This window comes from Crinia signifera, chromosome 19, assembly GCF_055691185.1.
Source record: "Crinia signifera chromosome 19, ASM5569118v1, whole genome shotgun sequence".
Taxonomy (NCBI): Eukaryota; Metazoa; Chordata; class Amphibia; order Anura; family Myobatrachidae; genus Crinia; species Crinia signifera.
In genome coordinates this window covers 62718641-62742823 of record NC_139226.1, presented here as the reverse complement: position 1 = coordinate 62742823, position 24183 = coordinate 62718641, and positions in this window count along the sequence as shown.

The window sequence follows — 24183 nt, the reverse complement described above, 5'->3', positions numbered from 1 at the left end:
TTGGGGTGTGAAAACCGAAACCAGCAATTAACTTTTTCCATACTCAGCTATGTGCCTGGAGGGTGAAAGCTGGAACCTGTGAATGAAATGTCACTACCTTGGCAGGGTGCTTGGGGGAGTAAAGCCGGAACCGACGCATGAGATGTTCTGGCCGCGACGAGGTGCTTTTGAGAGTGAAAGCTGGAACCGGCGCATGAAATGTTACGACCATGGCGAGGTGCTTTGGCAAGGTGCCAGATCTGGCGCATGAGATTGCCATGCTTTTGCGATGTGCATGAAGGGGGGTGAAAGCCTAAACTGGCGCATGAGATGTTCCAGGCAATGTGAGGTGCTTGGGGGGTGATAGTCCCTGACTGCTGCTGGCTAAATCAATCAGCTAGCTGCTGCAGAGGAGAAGGAGGAATCTTGCACAATCAGGTGCAATGACGGCTTTCCTGTTTTGAGCCCATTCAGCAGCAATAGTAGACAGTCATTCATGTAGACAAGCATTCATGTGGCAGGAACCTTTGTGTGACATCACAATCTGCCCTCTATGACATCACAAGCTGCTCACGCGGATTCCGGAACCTGACAGCCAGACAGTCACTTGGAACAGACAGGCAGACAGGACAGTCGTGTGTAGGTGAGCTGGGTGGGCCAATGTTTTCTTTTATTGGCAGTTACCACCCAAATGATGGTCCGAAGAAGGTAAGTGATACTTTTTCTAAATCCCCCTCTCAATGATCATCAATTGTTTGGCTCGGAAAAAATTGAAGAGGAAAAAAAATTCCCAAAACAAAAGAGAGAAAAGAGAAAAGAAAAAAATATAAGTTTAACAAAAGAAAACAAAATATAAGAGAAGCGAAAAAGAAATAAAATAAAAAAAAAAAAAAAAACAAGCCATTTCAAATCGAGAGGGAGGGGGGTCCAAAAATTCCATTGCTGTGTTCCAGTTGATGTTTCTGTGGTAAGATCGTAGGTAAGTCACATAGTGTTTGCATATATATTGGGAGGGCGCAGCGATTGATAAGTCATTTAATTTAGGCAGGCTTCCGGTCTTTTGGCTAGGCCGCACATGCTGATTTCAAGTGTAGTGTCACGTCAAGTATTAAACTGCCTCGATTCCAGAAAGTACAATTCAAGGAGTCAAGAAATAGTCACAAAATGATACACTGGAGGCAGGATTTCAAACTTTTTATGCACAAGGGTTAAACCTTGAAGCAAATGCATGCATTTCTAAATACAAAGTTAGAACAAAGGTGCACAAACAATTGATACACCAAATCAAGTGCCCGGAATGGAATTAGTCTATTTTTGGATAACAGATTAGGGTGGTGCACCGGTCCTGGAAGTACTGCAATACCAGGTCAATGCGTGGAGTGGACAGAGCTTGCTGCAAAGTACGTACCCGGGGACCTGCTCAGTTTGTAAAACTGAGTGCCGGGTCCACAGTTAAGGGTCTAATATGTGCTGTAGCATGTATTTGCAATCACTGGGGCAGGGACTGATAAGGATGACTTGTGTTGTCTGTACAGTACTGCATTTATGAGTGTTACGATGTAAGACACAGTATTAATAAATATTCATGTATGTCATGAACATATTATCGCGCCTCCTTCTTCTTTTTTTCAGGTAGACCTTCTCCATGAATGAATTGTGATGTCAACTACTTACCCACCTACTACATCTCTGGACTACCGTGACGTCATTTTTACTACAGCATATTCCAAACGTCGGATGGCAGAAGCAGCTACCCACAACAGGTAAGGAGGCGCGATAATATCTTAATGGCATACATGTGTGTTTATCAAATGTGTATATTTGTTATAGACCCGTACATTACGTTTAAAGTTTGATGAATTTAGGTCCTTATATTATTTTATGCAGACAGCGAGCCAAATCAGGACTGATATCTGTGCAGGAGATATCAGTGATATTGTCTGCATTGCCTTTTTATTGAATGTCAAGAATACTTATTTTGTACTAAAGTAGGTGAATATAATAATTTTCACCTACTTTGATAAAAATTAAGTGATAGTACATAGGCCCCATATACCACTTTCACACCGCTGTACCCTATCACACTTGATTGGGGTGTGAAAACTGTACACGGCGAATAACCTGCTCCATACGCAGCTCTGTGCCTGGAGGGTGAAAGCTGGAACCTGTGAATGAAATGTTCCCGACTTGGCAAGTTGCTTGGGGGAGTAAAGCCGGAACCGACGCATGAGATGTTCTGGCCGCGACGAGGTGCTTTTGGGAGTGAAAGCCGGAACCGGCGCAAGAAATGTTCCGGCCGCGGCGTGATGGTTGGGGGGTGAAAGCCGAAAACGGTGCATGAGATGTTCCTGCCGCTGTGAGGTGCTTATTTTCTACAAAAGAAAGTGAAAATAATAATTTTCACCTATTTTGGTTGAAATATAGTGATAATATATAGGCCCCATATACCTTTTTCGCACTGCTGTACCCTATCACACTTGATTGGGGTGTGAAAACCGGAACTGGCAAATAACTTTTTCCATACGCAGCTATGTGCCTGGAGGGTGAGGTGCTTATTTTCTACAAAAGTGAGTGAAAATAATAATTTTCACCTACTTTGGTAGAAATAAAATGATAATATATGGACTCAATATTCCACTTTCAAACCGCTGTACCCTATCACACTTGATTGGGGTGTGAAAACCGAAACCAGCAAATAAATTTTTCCATACTCAGCTATGTGCCTGGAGGGTGAAAGCTGGAACCTGTGAATGAAATGTCACCACCTTGGCAGGGTGCTTGGGGGAGTAAAGCCGGAACCGACGCATGAGATGTTCTGGCCGCGACGAGGTGCTTTTGGGAGTGAAAGCCGGAACCGGCGCAAGAAATGTTCCGGCCGCGGCGTGATGGTTGGGGGGTGAAAGCCGAAAACGGTGCATGAGATGTTCCTGCCGCTGTGAGGTGCTTATTTTCTACAAAAGTAAGTGAAAATAATAATTTTCACCTATTTTGGTAGAAATGAAGTGATAATATATAGGCCCCATATACCTTTTTCGCACTGCTGTACCCTATCACACTTAGGCCCTTATTCTGATCTGTGCGGAAATTCCCGCATTCTTACGGAGCGGTCCGCACGCCACGGTGTTTTGCCGCATGCGGCCATCGTCCGTAGAAACGCCCACGTGTCCTCCGCATTCGGACGGACTCACTCTTTAAGAACAGGGCGTGTTTACGGACGACATACAAATCATGCGTGTGCGGGAGAAACACTCCGATTCGGCACGGTATTACAGAGTATTACAGAGTATGCTCGGGAATACCGCATCCGAACGGGAGCCAAGCGGTGCTACCGCACGTAAGCGGAGGATTTACGCCAAACAACCCACTATGAAGTATCTTCTGCAATACATCACATGACCCACTTATTCAATTACCTATCCTCATAAAAAACTGCTTATTTGGAATTGGAATCAATTAGATTCCAATATATCCTTACAAGCATGCCTAACACATGCATTGCACACATTAACCCTTACAGCAATGTAAGTGCAATGCTTTGTATTACACCCTGTGTAAAAGATTATAAACAATCTACACATATACTATTTAAAGTGCAAATAAAACCAACAACTGTGAACTTGCATAAAGAATTTTATTAACGACACAATAAACATAAATAAAAAAATATAAAATTAGAAATTAAAGAAGAAGGACTTTCAGGTCTTAAGTGTGGGACAAGTACAGCATATGTGGGGGATTACTAAGGTTTCCTTGAAGCAGCAATGGTTTCAATTAAAGCACTGACAAGCGGCCTATTAGTGAGTAATGAGTAAAGGAGTAGATTCTATTGGGTTCAGGTGTTAATGGTTGTAGTCATTAGGCGTACGTTCGCATACCGCATGAACGAGTGGTGTCCGCAAAGCAATAGTACACTTGTGGACACCGCACATTTCTGCCCTTTTTGATCGCGTGCATTCGGAGTGGTTTCCGAATGTACGCCCCCCAACATAAGTGTACTCCCCCGTGTCCGCCCATGTTTCCGCCCCGTTTTGCCCACTTTGAAACTACGCCCATGTGTCATTCCGCATGACGCCCATAATACGCCCCTATTTCCCGAATGATAGCGGTGAACAGTTCTGGACGGTCTTTGTCCGAACTGGTACCGAGTCAAGGCGTGGCACATGCGCGTTGCGTTCTCTACGCATGCGCAGACGCCGTAAAGACGCAATCCGTAAGAACGCGGTAAAGTCCGCATCAATCAGAATAAGGGCCATAATTGGGGTGTGAAAACCGGAACTGGCAAATAACTTTTTCCATACGCAGCTATGTGCCTGGAAGGTGAGGTGCTTATTTTCTACAAAAGTGAGTGAAAATAATAATTTTCACCTACTTTGGTAGAAATAAAATGATAATATATGGGCTCAATATACCACTTTAAAACCGCTGTACCCTATCACACTTGATTGGGGTGTGAAAACCGAAACCAGCAAATAACTTTTTTCATACTCAGCTATGTGCCTGGAGGGTGAAAGCTGGAACCTGTGAATGAAATGTCACCACCTTGGCAGGGTGCTTGGGGGAGTAAAGCCGGAACCGACGCATGAGATGTTCTGGCCGCGACGAGGTGCTTTTGGGAGTGAAAGCCGGAACCGGCGCAAGAAATGTTCCGGCCGCGGCGTGATGGTTGGGGGGTGATAGCCGAAAACGGTGCATGAGATGTTCCTGCCTCTGTGAGGTGCTTTTTTTCTACAAAAGTAAGTGAAAATAATAATTTTCACCTACTTTGGTAGAAATGAAGTGATAATATATAGGCCCCATATACCTTTTTCGCACTGCTGTACCCTATCACACTTGATCGGGGTGTGAAAACCGGACCTGACAAATAACTTTTTCCATACGCAGCTATGTGCCTGGAGGGTGAGGTGCTTATTTTCTACAAAAATGAGTGAAAATAATAATTTTCACCTACTTTGGTAGAAATAAAATGATAATTTATGGGCTCAATATACCACTTTCACACCGCTGTACCCTATCACACTTGATTGGGGTGTGAAAACCGAAACCAGCAAATAACTTTTTCCATACTAAGCTATGTGCCTGGAGGGTGAAAGCATGAACCTGTGAATGAAATGTCACCACCTTGGCAGGGTGCTTGGGGGAGTAAAGCCGGAACCGACGCATGAGATGTTCTGGCCGCGACGAGGTGCTTTTGGGAGTGAAAGACGGAACCGGCGCAAGAAATGTTCCGGCCGCGGCGTGATGGTTGGGGGGTGAAAGCCGAAAACGGTGCATGAGATGTTCCTGCCGCTGTGAGGTGCTTATTTTCTACAAAAGTAAGTGAAAATAATAATTTTCACCTATTTTGGTAGAAATGAAGTGATAATATATAGGCCCCATATACCTTTTTCGCACTGCTGTACCCTATCACACTTGATTGGGGTGTGAAAACCGGAACTGGCAAATAACTTTTTCCATACGCAGCTATGTGCCTGGAGGGTGAGGTGCTTATTTTCTACAAAAGTGAGTGAAAATAATAATTTTCACCTACTTTGGTAGAAATAAAATGATAATATATGGACTCAATATACCACTTTCAAACCGCTGTACACTATCACACTTGATTGGGGTGTGAAAACCGAAACCAGCAAATAATTTTTTCCATACTCAGCTATGTGCCTGGAGGGTGAAAGCTGGAACCTGTGAATGAAATGTCACCACCTTGGCAGGGTGCTTGGGGGAGTAAAGCCGGAACCGACGCATGAGATGTTCTGGCCGCGACGAGGTGCTTTTGGGAGTGAAAGCCGGAACCGGCGCAAGAAATGTTCCGGCCGCGGCGTGATGGTTGGGGGGTGAAAGCCGAAAACGGTGCATGAGATGTTCCTGCCGCTGTGAGGTGCTTATTTTCTACAAAAGTAAGTGAAAATAATAATTTTCACCTACTTTGGTAGAAATGAAGTGATAATATATAGGCCCCATATACCTTTTTCGCACTGCTGTACCCTATCACACTTGATTGGGGTGTGAAAACCGGACCTGACAAATAACTTTTTCCATACGCAGCTATGTGCCTGGAGGGTGAGGTGCTTATTTTTTACAAAAATGAGTGAAAATAATAATTTTCACCTACTTTGGTAGAAATAAAATGATAATTTATGGGCTCAATATACCACTTTCACACCGCTGTACCCTATCACACTTGATTGGGGTGTGAAAACCGAAACCAGCAAATAACTTTTTCCATACTCAGCTATGTGCCTGGAGGGTGAAAGCATGAACCTGTGAATGAAATGTCACCACCTTGGCAGGGTGCTTGGGGGAGTAAAGCCGGAACCGACGCATGATATGTTCTGGCCGCGACAAGGTGCTTTTGGGTGTGAAAGCTGGAACCGGCGCAAGAAATGTTCCGGCCGCGGCGTGATGGTTGGGGGGTGAAAGCCGAAAACGGTGCATGAGGTGTTCCTGCCGCTGTGAGGTGCTTATTTTCTACAAAAGTAAGTGAAAATAATAATTTTCACCTATTTTGGTAGAAATGAAGTGATAATATATAGGCCCCATATACCTTTTTCGCACTGCTGTACCCTATCACACTTGATTGGGGTGTGAAAACCGGAACTGGCAAATAACTTTTTCCATACGCAGCTATGTGCCTGGAGGGTGAGGTGCTTATTTTCTACAAAAATGAGTGAAAATAATAATTTTCACCTACTTTGGTAGAAATAAAATGATAATTTATGGGCTCAATATACCACTTTCACACCGCTGTACCCTATCACACTTGATTGGGGTGTGAAAACCGAAACCAGCAAATAACTTTTTCCATACTCAGCTATGTGCCTGGAGGGTGAAAGCATGAACCTGTGAATGAAATGTCACCACCTTGGCAGGGTGCTTGGGGGAGTAAAGCCGGAACCGACGCATGAGATGTTCTGGCCGCGACGAGGTGCTTTTGGGAGTGAAAGACGGAACCGGCGCAAGAAATGTTCCGGCCGCGGCGTGATGGTTGGGGGGTGAAAGCCGAAAACGGTGCATGAGATGTTCCTGCCGCTGTGAGGTGCTTATTTTCTACAAAAGTAAGTGAAAATAATAATTTTCACCTATTTTGGTAGAAATGAAGTGATAATATATAGGCCCCATATACCTTTTTCGCACTGCTGTACCCTATCACACTTGATTGGGGTGTGAAAACCGGAACTGGCAAATAACTTTTTCCATACGCAGCTATGTGACTGGAGGGTGAGGTGCTTATTTTCTACAAAAGTGAGTGAAAATAATAATTTTCACCTACTTTGGTAGAAATAAAATGATAATATATGGACTCAATATACCACTTTCAAACCGCTGTACCCTATCACACTTGATTGGGGTGTAAAAACCGAAACCAGCAAATACATTTTTCCATACTCAGCTATGTGCCTGGAGGGTGAAAGCTGGAACCTGTGAATGAAATGTCACCACCTTGGCAGGGTGCTTGGGGGAGTAAAGCCGGAACCGACGCATGAGATGTTCTGGCCGCGACGAGGTGCTTTTGGGAGTGAAAGCCGGAACCGGCGCAAGAAATGTTCCGGCCGCGGCGTGATGGTTGGGGGGTGAAAGCCGAAAACGGTGCATGAGATGTTCCTGCCGCTGTGAGGTGCTTATTTTCTACAAAAGTAAGTGAAAATAATAATTTTCACCTATTTTGGTAGAAATGAAGTGATAATATATAGGCCCTATATACCTTTTTCGCACTGCTGTACCCTATCACACTTAATTGGGGTGTGAAAACCGGAACTGGCAAATAACTTTTTCCATACGCAGCTATGTGCCTGGAAGGTGAGGTGCTTATTTTCTACAAAAGTGAGTGAAAATAATAATTTTCACCTACTTTGGTAGAAATAAAATGATAATATATGGGCTCAATATACCACTTTAAAACCGCTGTACCCTATCACACTTGATTGGGGTGTGAAAACCGAAACCAGCAAATAACTTTTTCCATACTCAGCTATGTGCCTGGAGGGTGAAAGCTGGAACCTGTGAATGAAATGTCACCACCTTGGCAGGGTGCTTGGGGGAGTAAAGCCGGAACCGACGCATGAGATGTTCTGGCCGCGACGAGGTGCTTTTGGGAGTGAAAGACGGAACCGGCGCAAGAAATGTTCCGGCCGCGGCGTGATGGTTGGGGGGTGAAAGCCGAAAACGGTGCATGAGATGTTCCTGCCGCTGTGAGGTGCTTATTTTCTACAAAAGTAAGTGAAAATAATAATTTTCACCTATTTTGGTAGAAATGAAGTGATAATATATAGGCCCCATATACCTTTTTCGCACTGCTGTACCCTATCACACTTGATTGGGGTGTGAAAACCGGAACTGGCAAATAACTTTTTCCATACGCAGCTATGTGCCTGGAGGGTGAGGTGCTTATTTTCTACAAAAGTGAGTGAAAATAATAATTTTCACCTACTTTGGTAGAAATAAAATGATAATATATGGACTCAATATACCACTTTCAAACCGCTGTACCCTATCACACTTGATTGGGGTGTGAAAACCGAAACCAGCAAATACATTTTTCCATACTCAGCTATGTGCCTGGAGGGTGAAAGCTGGAACCTGTGAATGAAATGTCACCACCTTGGCAGGGTGCTTGGGGGAGTAAAGCCGGAACCGACGCATGAGATGTTCTGGCCGCGACGAGGTGCTTTTGGGAGTGAAAGCCGGAACCGGCGCAAGAAATGTTCCGGCCGCGGCGTGATGGTTGGGGGGTGAAAGCCGAAAACGGTGCATGAGATGTTCCTGCCGCTGTGAGGTGCTTATTTTCTACAAAAGTAAGTGAAAATAATAATTTTCACCTACTTTGGTAGAAATGAAGTGATAATATATAGGCCCCATATACCTTTTTCGCACTGCTGTACCCTATCACACTTGATTGGGGTGTGAAAACCGGACCTGACAAATAACTTTTTCCATACGCAGCTATGTGCCTGGAGGGTGAGGTGCTTATTTTCTACAAAAGTTAGTGAAAATAATAATTTTCACCTACTTTGGTAGAAATAAAATGATAATTTATGGGCTCAATATACCACTTTCACACCGCTGTACCCTATCACACTTGATTGGGGTGTGAAAACCGAAACCAGCAAATAACTTTTTCCATACTCAGCTATGTGCCTGGAGGGTGAAAGCATGAACCTGTGAATAAAATGTCACCACCTTGGCAGGGTGCTTGGGGGAGTAAAGCCGGAACCGACGCATGAGATGTTCTGGCCGCGACAAGGTGCTTTTGGGTGTGAAAGCTGGAACCGGCGCAAGAAATCTTCCGGCCGCGGAGTGATGGTTGGGGGGTGAAAGTCGAAAACGGTGCACGAGATGTTCCTGCCGCTGTGAGGTACTTATTTTCTACAAAAGTAAGTGAAAATAATAATTTTCACCTACTTTGGTAGAAATGAAGTGATAAAATATATAGAGCCCCATATACCTTTTTCACACTGCTGTACACTATCACACTTGATTGGGGTGTGAAACCCGAAACTGGCAAATAACTTTTTCCATACGCAGCTATGTGCCTGGAGGGTGAGGTGCTTATTTTCTACAAAAGTGAGTGAAAATAATAATTTTCACCTACTTTGGTAGAAATAAAATGATAATATATGGACTCAATATACCACTTTCACACCGCTGTACCCTATCACACTTGATTGGGGTGTGAAAACCGAAACCAGCAAATAACTTTTTCCATACTCAGCTATGTGCCTGGAGGGTGAAAGCATGAACCTGTGAATGAAATGTCACCACCTTGGCAGGGCGCTTGGGGGAGTAAAGCCGGAACCGACGCATGAGATGTTCTGGCCGCGACGAGGTGCTTTTGGGAGTGAAAGCCGGAACCGGCGCAAGAAATGTTCCGGCCGCGGCGTGATGGTTGGGGGGTGAAAGCCGAAAACGGCGCATGAGATGTTCCTGCCGCTGTAAGGTGCTTATTTTCTACAAAAGTAAGTGAAAATAATAATTTTCACCTACTTTGGTAGAAATGAAGTGATAATATATAGGCCCCATATACCTTTTTTGCACTGCTGTACCCTATCACACTTGATTGGGGTGTGAAAACCGGAACTGGGAAATAACTTTTTCCATACGCATCTATGTGCCTGGAGGGTGAGGTGCTTATTTTCTACAAAAGTGAGTGAAAATAATAATTTTCACCTACTTTGGTAGAAATAAAATGATAATATATAGGCTCAATATACCACTTTCACACGCTGTACCCTATCACACTTGATTGGGGTGTGAAAACCGAAACCAGCAAATAACTTTTTCCATATTCAGCTATGTGCCTGGAGGGTGAAAGCATTTACCTGTGAATGAAATGTCACCACCTTGGCAGGGTGCTTGGGGAGTGAAGCCGGAACCGACGCATGAGATGTTCTGGCCGCGACGAGGTGCTTTTGGGAGTGAAAGCCGGAACCGGCGCAAGAAATGTTCCGGCCGCGGCGTGATGGTTGGGGGGTGATAGCCGAAAACGGTGCATGAGATGTTCCTGCCTCTGTGAGGTGCTTTTTTTTCTACAAAAGTAAGTGAAAATAATAATTTTCACCTACTTTGGTAGAAATCAAGTGATAATATATAGGCCCCATATACCTTTTTCGCACTGCTGTACCCTATCACACTTGATTGGGGTGTGAAAACCGGACCTGACAAATAACTTTTTACATACGCAGCTATGTGCCTGGAGGGTGAGGTGCTTATTTTTTACAAAAATGAGTGAAAATAATAATTTTCACCTACTTTGGTAGAAATAAAATGATAATTTATGGGCTCAATATACCACTTTCACACCGCTGTACCCTATCACACTTGATTGGGGTGTGAAAACCGAAACCAGCAAATAACTTTTTCCATACTCAGCTATGTGCCTGGAGGGTGAAAGCATGAACCTGTGAATGAAATGTCACCACCTTGGCAGGGCGCTTGGGGGAGTAAAGCCGGAACCGACGCATGAGATGTTCTGGCCGCGACGAGGTGCTTTTGGGAGTGAAAGACGTAACCGGCGCAAGAAATGTTCCGGCCGCGGCGTGATGGTTGGGGGGTGAAAGCCGAAAACGGTGCATGAGATGTTCCTGCCGCTGTGAGGTGCTTATTTTCTACAAAAGTAAGTGAAAATAATAATTTTCACCTATTTTGGTAGAAATGAAGTGATAATATATAGGCCCCATATACCTTTTTCGCACTGCTGTACCCTATCACACTTAATTGGGGTGTGAAAACCGGAACTGGCAAATAACTTTTTCCATACGCAGCTATGTGCCTGGAAGGTGAGGTGCTTATTTTCTACAAAAGTGAGTGAAAATAATAATTTTCACCTACTTTGGTAGAAATAAAATGATAATATATGGGCTCAATATACCACTTTAAAACCGCTGTACCCTATCACACTTGATTGGGGTGTGAAAACCGAAACCAGCAAATAACTTTTTCCATACTCAGCTATGTGCCTGGAGGGTGAAAGCATGAACCTGTGAATGAAATGTCACCACCTTGGCAGGGTGCTTGGGGGAGTAAAGCCGGAACCGACGCATGAGATGTTCTGGCCGCGACAAGGTGCTTTTGGGTGTGAAAGCTGGAACCGGCGCAAGAAATCTTCCGGCCGCGGAGTGATGGTTGGGGGTTGAAAGTCGAAAACGTTGCACGAGATGTTCCTGCCGCTGTGAGGTACTTATTTTCTACAAAAGTAAGTGAAAATAATAATTTTCACCTACTTTGGTAGAAATGAAGTGATAAAATATATAGAGCCCCATATACCTTTTTCACACTGCTGTACACTATCACACTTGATTGGGGTGTGAAACCTGAAACTGGCAAATAACTTTTTCCATACGCAGCTATGTGCCTGGAGGGTGAGGTGCTTATTTTCTACAAAAGTGAGTGAAAATAATAATTTTCACCTACTTTGGTAGAAATAAAATGATAATATATGGGCTCAATATACCACTTTCAAACCGCTGTACCCTATCACACTTGATTGGGGTGTGAAAACCGAAACCAGCAATTAACTTTTTCCATACTCAGCTATGTGCCTGGAGGGTGAAAGCTGGAACCTGTGAATGAAATGTCACCACCTTGGCAGGGTGCTTGGGGGAGTAAAGCCGACACCGACGCATGAGATGTTCTGGCCGCGACGAGGTGCTTTTGGGAGTGAAAGCCGGAACCGGCGCAAGAAATTTTCCGGCCGCGGCGTGATGGTTGGGGGGTGAAAGCCGAAAACGGTGCATGAGATGTTCCTGCCGCTGTGAGGTGCTTATTTTCTACAAAAGTAAGTGAAAATAATAATTTTCACCTATTTTGGTAGAAATGAAGTGATAATATATAGGCCCCATATACCTTTTTCGCACTGCTGTTCCCTATCACACTTGATTGGGGTGTGAAAACCGGAACTGGCAAATAACTTTTTCCATGCGCAGCTGTGTGCCTGGAGGGTGAGGTGCTTATTTTCTACAAAAGTGAGTGAAAATAATAATTTTCACCTACTTTGGTAGAAATAAAATGATAATATATGGGCTCAATATACCACTTTCAAACCGCTGTACCCTATCACACTTGATTGGGGTGTGAAAACCGAAACCAGCAATTAACTTTTTCCATACTCAGCTATGTGCCTGGAGGGTGAAAGCTGGAACCTGTGAATGAAATGTCACTACCTTGGCAGGGTGCTTGGGGGAGTAAAGCCGGAACCGACGCATGAGATGTTCTGGCCGCGACGAGGTGCTTTTGAGAGTGAAAGCTGGAACCGGCGCATGAAATGTTACGACCATGGCGAGGTGCTTTGGCAAGGTGCCAGATCTGGCGCATGAGATTGCCATGCTTTTGCGATGTGCATGAAGGGGGGTGAAAGCCTAAACTGGCGCATGAGATGTTCCAGGCAATGTGAGGTGCTTGGGGGGTGATAGTCCCTGACTGCTGCTGGCTAAATCAATCAGCTAGCTGCTGCAGAGGAGAAGGAGGAATCTTGCACAATCAGGTGCAATGACGGCTTTCCTGTTTTGAGCCCATTCAGCAGCAATAGTAGACAGTCATTCATGTAGACAAGCATTCATGTGGCAGGAACCTTTGTGTGACATCACAATCTGCCCTCTATGACATCACAAGCTGCTCACTCGGATTCCGGAACCTGACAGCCAGACAGTCACTTGGAACAGACAGGCAGACAGGACAGTCGTGTGTAGGTGAGCTGGGTGGGCCAATGTTTTCTTTTATTGGCAGTTACCACCCAAATGATGGTCCGAAGAAGGTAAGTGATACTTTTTCTAAATCCCCCTCTCAATGATCATCAATTGTTTGGCTCGGAAAAAATTGAAGAGGAAAAAAAATTCCCAAAACAAAAGAGAGAAAAGAGAAAAGAAAAAAATATAAGTTTAACAAAAGAAAACAAAATATAAGAGAAGCGAAAAAGAAATAAAATAAAAAAAAAAAAAAAAACAAGCCATTTCAAATCGAGAGGGAGGGGGGTCCAAAAATTCCATTGCTGTGTTCCAGTTGATGTTTCTGTGGTAAGATCGTAGGTAAGTCACATAGTGTTTGCATATATATTGGGAGGGCGCAGCGATTGATAAGTCATTTAATTTAGGCAGGCTTCCGGTCTTTTGGCTAGGCCGCACATGCTGATTTCAAGTGTAGTGTCACGTCAAATATTAAACTGCCTCGATTCCAGAAAGTACAATTCAAGGAGTCAAGAAATAGTCACAAAATGATACACTGGAGGCAGGATTTCAAACTTTTTATGCACAAGGGTTAAACCTTGAAGCAAATGCATGCATTTCTAAATACAAAGTTAGAACAAAGGTGCACAAACAATTGATACACCAAATCAAGTGCCCGGAATGGAATTAATCTATTTTTGGATAACAGATTAGGGTGGTGCACCGGTCCTGGAAGTACTGCAATACCAGGTCAATGCGTGGAGTGGACAGAGCTTGCTGCAAAGTACGTACCCGGGGACCTGCTCAGTTTGTAAAACTGAGTGCCGGGTCCACAGTTAAGGGTCTAATATGTGCTGTAGCATGTATTTGCAATCACTGGGGCAGGGACTGATAAGGATGACTTGTGTTGTCTGTACAGTACTGCATTTATGAGTGTTACGATGTAAGACACAGTATTAATAAATATTCATGTATGTCATGAACATATTATCGCGCCTCCTTCTTCTTTTTTTCAGGTAGACCTTCTCCATGAATGAATTGTGATGTCAACTACTTACCCACCTACTACATCTCTGGACTACCGTGACGTCATTTTTACTACAGCATATTCCAAACGTCGGATGGCAGAAGCAGCTACCCACAACAGGTAAGGAGGCGCGATAATATCTTAATGGCATACATGTGTGTTTATCAAATGTGTATATTTGTTATAGACCCGTACATTACGTTTAAAGTTTGATGAATTTAGGTCCTTATATTATTTTATGCAGACAGCGAGCCAAATCAGGACTGATATCTGTGCAGGAGATATCAGTGATATTGTCTGCATTGCCTTTTTATTGAATGTCAAGAATACTTATTTTGTACTAAAGTAGGTGAATATAATAATTTTCACCTACTTTGATAAAAATTAAGTGATAGTACATAGGCCCCATATACCACTTTCACACCGCTGTACCCTATCACACTTGATTGGGGTGTGAAAACTGTACACGGCGAATAACCTGCTCCATACGCAGCTCTGTGCCTGGAGGGTGAAAGCTGGAACCTGTGAATGAAATGTTCCCGACTTGGCAAGTTGCTTGGGGGAGTAAAGCCGGAACCGACGCATGAGATGTTCTGGCCGCGACGAGGTGCTTTTGGGAGTGAAAGCCGGAACCGGCGCAAGAAATGTTCCGGCCGCGGCGTGATGGTTGGGGGGTGAAAGCCGAAAACGGTGCATGAGATGTTCCTGCCGCTGTGAGGTGCTTATTTTCTACAAAAGAAATTGAAAATAATAATTTTCACCTATTTTGGTAGAAATATAGTGATAATATATAGGCCCCATATACCTTTTTCGCACTGCTGTACCCTATCACACTTGATTGGGGTGTGAAAACCGGAACTGGCAAATAACTTTTTCCATACGCAGCTATGTGCCTGGAGGGTGAGGTGCTTATTTTCTACAAAAGTGAGTGAAAATAATAATTTTCACCTACTTTGGTAGAAATAAAATGATAATATATGGACTCAATATTCCACTTTCAAACCGCTGTACCCTATCACACTTGATTGGGGTGTGAAAACCGAAACCAGCAAATAAATTTTTCCATACTCAGCTATGTGCCTGGAGGGTGAAAGCTGGAACCTGTGAATGAAATGTCACCACCTTGGCACGGTGCTTGGGGGAGTAAAGCCGGAACCGACGCATGAGATGTTCTGGCCGCGACGAGGTGCTTTTGGGAGTGAAAGCCGGAACCGGCGCAAGAAATGTTCCGGCCGCGGCGTGATGGTTGGGGGGTGAAAGCCGAAAACGGTGCATGAGATGTTCCTGCCGCTGTGAGGTGCTTATTTTCTACAAAAGTAAGTGAAAATAATAATTTTCACCTATTTTGGTAGAAATGAAGTGATAATATATAGGCCCCATATACCTTTTTCGCACTGCTGTACCCTATCACACTTAATTGGGGTGTGAAAACCGTAACTGGCAAATAACTTTTTCCATACGCAGCTATGTGCCTGGAAGGTGAGGTGCTTATTTTCTACAAAAGTGAGTGAAAATAATAATTTTCACCTACTTTGGTAGAAATAAAATGATAATATATGGGCTCAATATACCACTTTAAAACCGCTGTACCCTATCACACTTGATTGGGGTGTGAAAACCGAAACCAGCAAATAACTTTTTCCATACTCAGCTATGTGCCTGGAGGGTGAAAGCTGGAACCTGTGAATGAAATGTCACCACCTTGGCAGGGTGCTTGGGGGAGTAAAGCCGGAACCGACGCATGAGATGTTCTGGCCGCGACGAGGTGCTTTTGGGAGTGAAAGCCGGAACCGGCGCAAGAAATGTTCCGGCCGCGGCGTGATGGTTGGGGGGTGATAGCCGAAAACGGTGCATGAGATGTTCCTGCCTCTGTGAGGTGCTTTTTTTCTACAAAAGTAAGTGAAAATAATAATTTTCACCTACTTTGGTAGAAATGAAGTGATAATATATAGGCCCCATATACCTTTTTCGCACTGCTGTACCCTATCACACTTGATCGGGGTGTGAAAACCGGACCTGACAAATAACTTCTTCCATACGCAGCTATGTGCCTGGAGGGTGAGGTGCTTATTTTCTACAAAAATGAGTGAAAATAATAATTTTCACCTACTTTGGTAGAAATAAAAAGATAATTTATGGGCTCAATATACCACTTTCACACCGCTGTACCCTATCACACTTGATTGGGGTGTGAAAACCGAAACCAGCAAATAACTTTTTCCATACTAAGCTATGTGCCTGGAGGGTGAAAGCATGAACCTGTGAATGAAATGTCACCACCTTGGCAGGGTGCTTGGGGGAGTAAAGCCGGAACCGACGCATGAGATGTTCTGGCCGCGACGAGGTGCTTTTGGGAGTGAAAGACGGAACCGGCGCAAGAAATGTTCCGGCCGCGGCGTGATGGTTGGGGGGTGAAAGCCGAAAACGGTGCATGAGATGTTCCTGCCGCTGTGAGGTGCTTATTTTCTACAAAAGTAAGTGAAAATAATAATTTTCACCTATTTTGGTAGAAATGAAGTGATAATATATAGGCCCCATATACCTTTTTCGCACTGCTGTACCCTATCACACTTGATTGGGGTGTGAAAACCGGAACTGGCAAATAACTTTTTCCATACGCAGCTATGTGCCTGGAGGGTGAGGTGCTTATTTTCTACAAAAGTGAGTGAAAATAATAATTTTCACCTACTTTGGTAGAAATAAAATGATAATATATGGACTCAATATACCACTTTCAAACCGCTGTACCCTATCACACTTGATTGGGGTGTGAAAACCGAAACCAGCAAATAAATTTTTCCATACTCAGCTATGTGCCTGGAGGGTGAAAGCTGGAACCTGTGAATGAAATGTCACCACCTTGGCAGGGTGCTTGGGGGAGTAAAGCCGGAACCGACGCATGAGATGTTCTGGCCGCGACGAGGTGCTTTTGGGAGTGAAAGCCGGAACCGGCGCAAGAAATGTTCCGGCCGCGGCGTGATGGTTGGGGGGTGAAAGCCGAAAACGGTGCATGAGATGTTCCTGCCGCTGTGAGGTGCTTATTTTCTACAAAAGTAAGTGAAAATAATAATTTTCACCTACTTTGGTAGAAATGAAGTGATAATATATAGGCCCCATATACCTTTTTCGCACTGCTGTACCCTATCACACTTGATTGGGGTGTGAAAACCGGACCTGACAAATAACTTTTTCCATACGCAGCTATGTGCCTGGAGGGTAAGGTGCTTATTTTTTACAAAAATGAGTGAAAATAATAATTTTCACCTACTTTGGTAGAAATAAAATGATAATTTATGGGCTCAATATACCACTTTCACACCGCTGTTCCCTATCACACTTGATTGGGGTGTGAAAACCGAAACCAGCAAATAACTTTTTCCATACTCAGCTATGTGCCTGGAGGGTGAAAGCATGAACCTGTGAATGAAATGTCACCACCTTGGCAGGGTGCTTGGGGGAGTAAAGCCGGAACCGACGCATGAGATGTTCTGGCCGCGACAAGGTGCTTTTGGGTGTGAAAGCTGGAACCGGCGCAAGAAATGTTCCGGCCGCGGCGTGATGGTTGGGGGGTGAAAGCCGAAAACGGTGCATGAGGTGTTCCTGCCGCTGTGAGGTGCTTATTTTCTACAAAAGTAAGTGAAAATAATAATTTTCACCTATTTTGGTAGAAATGAAGTGATAATATATAGGCCCCATATACCTTTTTCGCACTGCTGTACCCTATCACACTTGATTGGGGTGTGAAAACCGGAACTGGCAAATAACTTTTTCCATACGCAGCTATGTGCCTGGAGGGTGAGGTGCTTATTTTCTACAAAAATGAGTGAAAATAATAATTTTCACCTACTTTGGTAGAAATAAAATGATAATTTATGGGCTCAATATACCACTTTCACACCGCTGTACCCTATCACACTTGATTGGGGTGTGAAAACCGAAACCAGCAAATAACTTTTTCCATACTCAGCTATGTGCCTGGAGGGTGAAAGCATGAACCTGTGAATGAAATGTCACCACCTTGGCAGGGTGCTTGGGGGAGTAAAGCCGGAACCGACGCATGAGATGTTCTGGCCGCGACGAGGTGCTTTTGGGAGTGAAAGACGGAACCGGCGCAAGAAATGTTCCGGCCGCGGCGTGATGGTTGGGGGGTGAAAGCCGAAAACGGTGCATGAGATGTTCCTGCCGCTGTGAGGTGCTTATTTTCTACAAAAGTAAGTGAAAATAATAATTTTCACCTATTTTGGTAGAAATGAAGTGATAATATATAGGCCCCATATACCTTTTTCGCACTGCTGTACCCTATCACACTTGATTGGGGTGTGAAAACCGGAACTGGCAAATAACTTTTTCCATACGCAGCTATGTGACTGGAGGGTGAGGTGCTTATTTTCTACAAAAGTGAGTGAAAATAATAATTTTCACCTACTTTGGTAGAAATAAAATGATAATATATGGACTCAATATACCACTTTCAAACCGCTGTACCCTATCACACTTGATTGGGGTGTGAAAACCGAAACCAGCAAATACATTTTTCCATACTCAGCTATGTGCCTGGAGGGTGAAAGCTGGAACCTGTGAATGAAATGTCACCACCTTGGCAGGGTGCTTGGGGGAGTAAAGCCGGAACCGACGCATGAGATGTTCTGGCCGCGACGAGGTGCTTTTGGGAGTGAAAGCCGGAACCGGCGCAATAAATGTTCCGGCCGCGGCGTGATGGTTGGGGGGTGAAAGCCGAAAACGGTGCATGAGATGTTCCTGCCGCTGTGAGGTGCTTATTTTCTACAAAAGTAAGTGAAAATAATAATTTTCACCTATTTTGGTAGAAATGAAGTGATAATATATAGGCCCCATATACCTTTTTCGCACTGCTGTACCCTATCACACTTAATTGGGGTGTGAAAACCGTAACTGGCAAATAACTTTTTCCATACGCAGCTATGTGCCTGGAAGGTGAGGTGCTTATTTTCTACAAAAGTGAGTGAAAATAATAATTTTCACCTACTTTGGTAGAAATAAAATGATAATATATGGGCTCAATATACCACTTTAAAACCGCTGTACCCTATCACACTTGATTGGGGTGTGAAAACCGAAACCAGCAAATAACTTTTTCCATACTCAGCTATGTGCCTGGAGGGTGAAAGCTGGAACCTGTGAATGAAATGTCACCACCTTGGCAGGGTGCTTGGGGGAGTAAAGCCGGAACCGACGCATGAGATGTTCTGGCCGCGACGAGGTGCTTTTGGGAGTGAAAGACGGAACCGGCGCAAGAAATGTTCCGGCCGCGGCGTGATGGTTGGGGGGTGAAAGCCGAAAACGGTGCATGAGATGTTCCTGCCGCTGTGAGGTGCTTATTTTCTACAAAAGTAAGTGAAAATAATAATTTTCACCTATTTTGGTAGAAATGAAGTGATAATATATAGGCCCCATATACCTTTTTCGCACTGCTGTACCCTATCACACTTGATTGGGGTGTGAAAACCGGAACTGGCAAATAACTTTTTCCATACGCAGCTATGTGCCTGGAGGGTGAGGTGCTTATTTTCTACAAAAGTGAGTGAAAATAATAATTTTCACCTACTTTGGTAGAAATAAAATGATAATATATGGACTCAATATACCACTTTCAAACCGCTGTACCCTATCACACTTGATTGGGGTGTGAAAACCGAAACCAGCAAATACATTTTTCCATACTCAGCTATGTGCCTGGAGGGTGAAAGCTGGAACCTGTGAATGAAATGTCACCACCTTGGCAGGGTGCTTGGGGGAGTAAAGCCGGAACCGACGCATGAGATGTTCTGGCCGCGACGAGGTGCTTTTGGGAGTGAAAGCCGGAACCGGCGCAAGAAATGTTCCGGCCGCGGCTTGATGGTTGGGGGGTGAAAGCCGAAAACGGTGCATGAGATGTTCCTGCCGCTGTGAGGTGCTTATTTTCTACAAAAGTAAGTGAAAATAATAATTTTCACCTACTTTGGTAGAAATGAAGTGATAATATATAGGCCCCATATACCTTTTTCGCACTGCTGTACCCTATCACACTTAATTGGGGTGTGAAAACCGGACCTGACAAATAACTTTTTCCATACGCAGCTATGTGCCTGGAGGGTGAGGTGCTTATTTTCTACAAAAGTGAGTGAAAATAATAATTTTCACCTACTTTGGTAGAAATAAAATGATAATTTATGGGCTCAATATACCACTTTCACACCGCTGTACCCTATCACACTTGATTGGGGTGTGAAAACCGAAACCAGCAAATAACTTTTTCCATACTCAGCTATGTGCCTGGAGGGTGAAAGCATGAACCTGTGAATAAAATGTCACCACCTTGGCAGGGTGCTTGGGGGAGTAAAGCCGGAACCGACGCATGAGATGTTCTGGCCGCGACAAGGTGCTTTTGGGTGTGAAAGCTGGAACCGGCGCAAGAAATCTTCCGGCCGCGGAGTGATGGTTGGGGGGTGAAAGTCGAAAACGGTGCACGAGATGTTCCTGCCGCTGTGAGGTACTTATTTTCTACAAAAGTAAGTGAAAATAATAATTTTCACCTACTTTGGTAGAAATGAAGTGATAAAATATATAGAGCCCCATATACCTTTTTCACACTGCTGTACACTATCACACTTGATTGGGGTGTGAAACCCGAAACTGGCAAATAACTTTTTCCATACGCAGCTATGTGCCTGGAGGGTGAGGTGCTTATTTTCTACAAAAGTGAGTGAAAATAATAATTTTCACCTACTTTGGTAGAAATAAAATGATAATATATGGACTCAATATACCACTTTCACACCGCTGTACCCTATCACACTTGATTGGGGTGTGAAAACCGGAACTGGGAAATAACTTTTTCCATACGCATCTATGTGCCTGGAGGGTGAGGTGCTTATTTTCTACAAAAGTGAGTGAAAATAATAATTTTCACCTACTTTGGTAGAAATAAAATGATAATATATAGGCTCAATATACCACTTTCACACGCTGTACCCTATCACACTTGAGTGGGGTGTGAAAACCGAAACCAGCAAATAACTTTTTCCATATTCAGCTATGTGCCTGGAGGGTGAAAGCATTTACCTGTGAATGAAATGTCACCACCTTGGCAGGGTGCTTGGGGAGTGAAGCCGGAACCGACGCATGAGATGTTCTGGCCGCGACGAGGTGCTTTTGGGAGTGAAAGCCGGAACCGGCGCAAGAAATGTTCCGGCCGCGGCGTGATGGTTGGGGGGTGATAGCCGAAAACGGTGCATGAGATGTTCCTGCCTCTGTGAGGTGCTTTTTTTTCTACAAAAGTAAGTGAAAATAATAATTTTCACCTATTTTGGTAGAAATGAAGTGATAATATATAGGCCCCATATACCTTTTTCGCACTGCTGTACCCTATCACACTTAATTGGGGTGTGAAAACCGGAACTGGCAAATAACTTTTTCCATACGCAGCTATGTGCCTGGAAGGTGAGGTGCTTATTTTCTACAAAAGTGAGTGAAAATAATAATTTTCACCTACTTTGGTAGAAATAAAATGATAATATATGGGCTCAATATACCACTTTAAAACCGCTGTACCCTATCACACTTGATTGGGGTGTGAAAACCGAAACCAGCAAATAACTTTTTCCATACTCAGCTATGTGCCTGGAGGGTGAAAGCATGAACCTGTGAATGAAATGTCACCACCTTGGCAGGGTGCTTGGGGGAGTAAAGCCGGAACCGACGCATGAGATGTTCTGGCCGCGACAAGGTGCTTTTGGGTGTGAAAGCTGGAACCGGCGCAAGAAATCTTCCGGCCGCGGAGTGATGGTTGGGGGTTGAAAGTCGAAAACGTTGCACGAGATGTTCCTGCCGCTGTGAGGTACTTATTTTCTACAAAAGTAAGTGAAAATAATAATTTTCACCTACTTTGGTAGAAATGAAGTGATAAAATATATAGAGCCCCATATACCTTTTTCACACTGCTGTACACTATCACACTTGATTGGGGTGTGAAACCCGAAACTGGCAAATAACTTTTTCCATACGCAGCTATGTGCCTGGAGGGTGAGGTGCTTATTTTCTACAAAAGTGAGTGAAAATAATAATTTTCACCTACTTTGGTAGAAATAAAATGATAATATATGGGCTCAATATACCACTTTCAAACCGCTGTACCCTATCACACTTGATTGGGGTGTGAAAACCGAAACCAGCAATTAACTTTTTCCATACTCAGCTATGTGCCTGGAGGGTGAAAGCTGGAACCTGTGAATGAAATGTCACCACCTTGGCAGGGTGCTTGGGGGAGTAAAGCCGACACCGACGCATGAGATGTTCTGGCCGCGACGAGGTGCTTTTGGGAGTGAAAGCCGGAACCGGCGCAAGAAATTTTCCGGCCGCGGCGTGATGGTTGGGGGGTGAAAGCCGAAAACGGTGCATGAGATGTTCCTGCCGCTGTGAGGTGCTTATTTTCTACAAAAGTAAGTGAAAATAATAATTTTCACCTATTTTGGTAGAAATGAAGTGATAATATATAGGCCCCATATACCTTTTTCGCACTGCTGTTCCCTATCACACTTGATTGGGGTGTGAAAACCGGAACTGGCAAATAACTTTTTCCATGCGCAGCTATGTGCCTGGAGGGTGAGGTGCTTATTTTCTACAAAAGTGAGTGAAAATAATAATTTTCACCTACTTTGGTAGAAATAAAATGATAATATATGGGCTCAATATACCACTTTCAAACCGCTGTACCCTATCACACTTGATTGGGGTGTGAAAACCGAAACCAGCAATTAACTTTTTCCATACTCAGCTATGTGCCTGGAGGGTGAAAGCTGGAACCTGTGAATGAAATGTCACTACCTTGGCAGGGTGCTTGGGGGAGTAAAGCCGGAACCGACGCATGAGATGTTCTGGCCGCGACGAGGTGCTTTTGAGAGTGAAAGCTGGAACCGGCGCATGAAATGTTACGACCATGGCGAGGTGCTTTGGCAAGGTGCCAGATCTGGCGCATGAGATTGCCATGCTTTTGCGATGTGCATGAAGGGGGGTGAAAGCCTAAACTGGCGCATGAGATGTTCCAGGCAATGTGAGGTGCTTGGGGGGTGATAGTCCCTGACTGCTGCTGGCTAAATCAATCAGCTAGCTGCTGCAGAGGAGAAGGAGGAATCTTGCACAATCAGGTGCAATGACGGCTTTCCTGTTTTGAGCCCATTCAGCAGCAATAGTAGACAGTCATTCATGTAGACAAGCATTCATGTGGCAGGAACCTTTGTGTGACATCACAATCTGCCCTCTATGACATCACAAGCTGCTCACTCGGATTCCGGAACCTGACAGCCAGACAGTCACTTGGAACAGACAGGCAGACAGGACAGTCGTGTGTAGGTGAGCTGGGTGGGCCAATGTTTTCTTTTATTGGCAGTTACCACCCAAATGATGGTCCGAAGAAGGTAAGTGATACTTTTTCTAAAGTCCCCTCTCAATGATCATCAATTGTTTGGCTCGGAAAAAATTGAAGAGGAAAAAAAATTCCCAAAACAAAAGAGAGAAAAGAGAAAAGAAAAAAATATAAGTTTAACAAAAGAAAACAAAATATAAGAGAAGCGAAAAAGAAATAAAATAAAAAAAAAAAAAAAAACAAGCCATTTCAAATCGAGAGGGAGGGGGGTCCAAAAATTCCATTGCTGTGTTCCAGTTGATGTTTCTGTGGTAAGATCGTAGGTAAGTCACATAGTGTTTGCATATATATTGGGAGGGCGCAGCGATTGATAAGTCATTTAATTTAGGCAGGCTTCCGGTCTTTTGGCTAGGCCGCACATGCTGATTTCAAGTGTAGTGTCACGTCAAATATTAAACTGCCTCGATTCCAGAAAGTACAATTCAAGGAGTCAAGAAATAGTCACAAAATGATACACTGGAGGCAGGATTTCAAACTTTTTATGCACAAGGGTTAAACCTTGAAGCAAATGCATGCATTTCTAAATACAAAGTTAGAACAAAGGTGCACAAACAATTGATACACCAAATCAAGTGCCCGGAATGGAATTA